We start from the raw sequence: 4881 nt of genomic DNA on the forward strand, positions 1-4881 counted from the left end.
ACCGCGTACCAATGTCAGCGGCTCGTTATTTACGCGATTTATATGACCTCAACTAATCTATCAACAAACTGTCAGGTCACTGATACGCAGAGTCAGGGTGTATTTCGTTCCAAAGACGGACAAGCAAACTATTAAGAAGGTGGTCTTAATCAAATGGTTCAAATGGCTCTGAGCACTAAGGGACATCTGAAGTCATCAGTCCCTTAGACTTAGAACTACCTAAACCTAACTAACCTAAGGACATCACACTCATCCATGCCCGAGGCAGAATTCGAACCTGCGACCGAAGCGGTCGCGCGGTTCCAGACTGAAGCGCCTAGAACCGTTCGGCACGACTGCCGGCTGGTGGTCTTAATGTTTCGGGTTATTAGTGCATATCTTTCATTTGTCTGAAATACAGGTATTACAATGTTTCACAAATTTTGGTGCTTAGGTAAACCACTGTAAATATATTCTTCAAATTATTTATGTTACACAGGTATATTACTTACGCCTTGTTATATATTATTTGAAATACTTTTATATTTAAATCAGACAAATTAAACAGCAGAATTGCAAGAATCACCACAGGGTCTCAGTTTTTTCATAAAACAAAAATTTTACGTGTATTACAAGAAAGTGAAGAAGGGGTATTTGTGTTAATGATGTGCCTGATGTATTTAAATATTTTGTAGATGTAACTGATCTAACCAATTTTTGTTAATTGAAACGGATTACATGCGAAATTAGACGTGAGATACAAAATATATAATTTCCCTCTGTTACACTTGTAATAACAACAAAATTACGACAAACAACGAGTTGTCTCTTTTCATTGTGGTCTCAAAGCGTTCATCATTTTACTTTCGTACATCTATAATCTATTCCGGGTGGGAAGTGGGATAGAAGCTGATCGGTATGGGAGAATTAATGGTAACACGTTCAGCCGCGTATTTAAATCTCATTCAAACGCGATTGGTTTCTATGGCGCACTGCACCATCAGGCCATTCTTGTGGCAAAAACTGGACTTACACACATCTTACTATGCTTCCATAATAAGAGATAAAAGTCAAACTCGGCTTCCGCAGAACTCCTCGTTCATGAAGTGTCTGCTACACGCATAGAACAACTACTTTTTATCCCCTGTTGTGGCAGTATTGAAAGTGAAGTTTTGGTAATAGAGTGGCCTGAGATTCAAAACCACGGCTGATGCTGTTACAATTAACTCCCAATGACTCCATTGTAAGTCTATTTTGCTTGTCACTGAAGATTATTTTCCCATGTCTTCTTCAAAAAAATGGTTCAAATGGCTCTGAGCACTATGGGACTCAACTGCTGTGGTCATAAGTCCCCTAGAACTTAGAACTACTTAAACCTAACTAACCTAAGGACATCACACAACACCCAGCCATCACGAGGCAGAGAAAATCCCTGACCCCGCCGGGAATCGAACCCGGGAACCCGGGCGTGGGAAGCGAGAACGCTACCGCACGACCACGAGATGCGGGCTGTCTTCTTCCATCAGGTGATTGGTTACTCACTAATGCCTACTCTTAATCGTCATTTTCCTTTTTTTAAAATTTATCGAGAATCTCCCGAGGATAATTGTGAGCTGTCGGTCCGTACCGGGTCCTGAATGGGATTGAAGACTCCATCGGTGCAATGAGGATTAGTCGATAGGTACTGTATATCAATGCCCTTGAATCTTGTGGAAAAAAGTATTAAGTGGCCGACAAGCCGGCCAAGTGTTTAGACCGAGGGAAAAAATGCCCAATCTGGTAGCAAAGCATGGTAGACGTTTAACATATTTATGGCAGTTCTCGTGATAATAGACGTCCCTCAAGCAGTTCCAAATGTCAGTCGTTTCCTTGTATTGATGTATGGGTTCCATGTTCATTTGAACACTTCACGATTCACGTAAGGCCGAGGGGATACATTTTATTCCATATTTTTTAGAAACAGTCGGGTGGATTTCGGCGATCACTTCAAAATACGTAGTTCTAGTATTTGTGGGTAAAATCCTTCCCGTAAATTTCTCCAGAGTTGTGACCAAATGTTATGCGGATATTTTATGGCCCTAACGTGCCTAGGAGCGCTTTGAATTAATATTTAGTTGACTCTTGCTGAATAATACTTGAGTGTATCCTCTCCTACGTGGCATGTTTCTGTATAGTAGATAACTGTAAATTTTGCTTTCTGGATCAGTATAAATCGGCAGCCTTAAATAGGACGGTCGAAACATTTGGAAGATCTATTCTGTGATGCTTCTCTGAGTAACTTGCGCATATATTTCAGGACTACTGTCGTGCAATGCTTCTACGGACTTCTCAGCCGCAATATGTTGTCGATACATGGCGTAACTACGCGAGGTAGTTTGAACAATTTGAATCACCAGACGTGCCCTGCCGCCACGGAATGTATTTGTCTCGCATATTTTTCAGGTATAGGTAGAACTGCAGGTACATGACGACCTTGGATAATAGAGGGGGGGCGGGGCAGGGGCAAAAGTCTGCATAATATGCCTATGAAAGTCGAACAGTGTGAGGAATCATAATGATGTCTGATATGGGGTTTCTGCAGGAGGGGGCGCAGCTGATAAGAGCTATGGCGATAGAGGCCGCAATCTTGAAATCCGCCATCTTTGATTTTGGGTACGTGTTTCAAATGGGAACGGTGTCATGTGGCACTTCATCTTAAACTGCCTCTTTCGCAGTAATACACATGTGAAATCTGTTTTAGGATATCTTCGTGTACAAGCTATGATCTGCTGAAGTCTGAAATTGCACTGAGATGATCAATTCTCGATTTTGTTGCAGGTGACCCACAATGGCAGTTACAGAGCAGCAATACATTGAAATTTTGTTAATGAGTGGTGGACGAGGTACCAAAGTGATCGCTGCTGACTTCAATACCTGGCATCCTGAGGAAAATGACGTATCACACATGACAGCATCCAATTTATTGGACACATTGCGTGCAACAGATTCTGTGGTGGACAAGCCAAGCCGTGGACGTTCAGGAACAGCTACCGACGAGGAGACTGAAACAACAATCCTGGCATCGTTTGTAAAATGTCCATATCGCAGTACGCGCCGGTTATCAGCAACAACGGTGTCAGCCAACGTTCAATTCTGCATGTGTTGCACACACGTCAGTGGCACCTGTACAAGCTACTGTTGCAATATCATCTCTCGGAGTATGATCCTGGTCAGCGGTTGCAGTTTGCAGAATGGGCTCTGGATCAGTGTAACAGGAATTCAGACTTCTTACGACAGGTATTGTTCCGTAACGAAACTAATTTTTATATGCAAGGAGAACCAAACGAACAGAATCATCGTCACTGGTCAGATGCAAACCCCTCGTGGATGGATCCTTGTAAAGTGCAGGTGGTAAAATGTGATGGTTTGGGGTGTGATTTGAGACAAGAATCGTGGGACCGGTGTTCATTGATGGAATCTTTAATGGGGAAAAGTATTTTAACATGCTCTGTGTTGATGTCCTTCCAACGCAGTTGAATCTGCTGTGACATCCCAACCTTCTTCCAACAAGACGGTGCACGTCCCAACTACGCTACTGAAGTCAAACAATTTCTGGATGAACAGAATGAGATTTTCACTCTGCAGCGGAGTGTGCGCTGATATGAAACTTCCTGGCAGATTAAAACTGTGTGCCCGTCCGAGACTCGAACTCGGGACCTTTGCCTTTCGAGGGCAAGTGCTCTACCAACTGAGCTACCGAAGCACGACTCACGCCCGGTACTCACAGCTTTACTTCTGCCAGGAAGTTTCATATCAGCGCACACTCCGCTGCAGAGTGAAAATCTCATTCTGGAAACATCCCCCAGGCTGTGGCTAAGCCATGTCTCCGCAATATCCTTTCTTTCAGGAGTGCTAGTTCTGCAAGGTTCGCAGAAGAGCTTCTGTAAAGTTTGGAAGGTAGGAGACGAGGTACTGGCAGAAGTAAAGCTGTGAGTACCGGGCGTGAGTCGTGCTTCGGTAGCTCAGTTGGTAGAGCACTTGCCCGCGAAAGGCAAAGGTCCCGAGTTCGAGTCTCGGTCGGGCACACAGTTTTAATCTGCCAGGAAGTTTCATATCAGCGCACACTCCGCTGCAGAGTGAAAATCTCATTCTGGAAACATCCCCCAGGCTGTGGCTAAGCCATGTCTCCGCAATATCCTTTCTTTCAGGAGTGCTAGTTCTGCAAGGTTCGCAGAAGAGCTTCTGTAAAGTTTGGAAGGTAGGAGACGAGGTACTGGCAGAAGTAAAGCTGTGAGTACCGGGCGTGAGTCGTGCTCCGGTAGCTCAGTTGGTAGAGCACTTGCCCGCGAAAGGCAAAGGTCCCGAGTTCGAGTCTCGGTCGGGCACACAGTTTTAATCTGCCAGGAAGTTTCAATTTCTGGATGAACAGTTTGGAGGTCACAGGATAGGTAGAAAGGGTCCTAGCGAGTGGCCACCACAGTCCCCTGATCTCACACCACTTGACTTTTATCAGTGGGAACATTTTAAATCAATTGTGTGTTGTTATCCGCCCCGAACAAATGAAACGTACAACAACGAACAAAATGAGTTAAAAAAAGGCACAGGGTCTTTGATCGGTAATCTAAACGCCCTCGGTCTGGGGTTCTAAACCCAACACCGCTAAATTTTTGATTACTAATAAGCTTTGTGGCCGAAGATTTTCGGCATAAGAAGCCACCCTCATACTGCCAACGCCCTTGTCACAGATACGGAGAAGCGGACAGATGTTCAGGCCACTCTCTTGTCCTTGGGGTGGGTAAATGCCCGTAAAGGCGGAAGAATCAGCAGCGATCAACGGCATAAGGATACAAAAGGCAATGACAACCAGTGCATTAAAACCACATAACGAAAATTCACAGTACATGCGACCTGTAACTTAAAGTG

General features: G+C 44.3%; 2 non-coding genes across 2 annotated transcripts; one reads left to right on the forward strand and one right to left on the reverse strand.

The window, feature by feature from the left end:
- Positions 1–3647: 3647 nt before the first annotated feature.
- Positions 3648–3722, reverse strand: Trnas-cga. Its single transcript has one exon. It is a non-coding gene; the product is annotated as a tRNA-Ser (tRNA).
- A 547-nt stretch (positions 3723–4269) lies between these two features.
- Positions 4270–4344, forward strand: Trnas-cga. The gene has a single exon. It is a non-coding gene; the product is annotated as a tRNA-Ser (tRNA).
- Positions 4345–4881: the final 537 nt, after the last annotated feature.

The sequence above is a fragment of the Schistocerca americana genome, chromosome 3 (genome assembly GCF_021461395.2).
Source record: "Schistocerca americana isolate TAMUIC-IGC-003095 chromosome 3, iqSchAmer2.1, whole genome shotgun sequence".
NCBI lineage: Eukaryota > Metazoa > Arthropoda > Insecta > Orthoptera > Acrididae > Schistocerca > Schistocerca americana.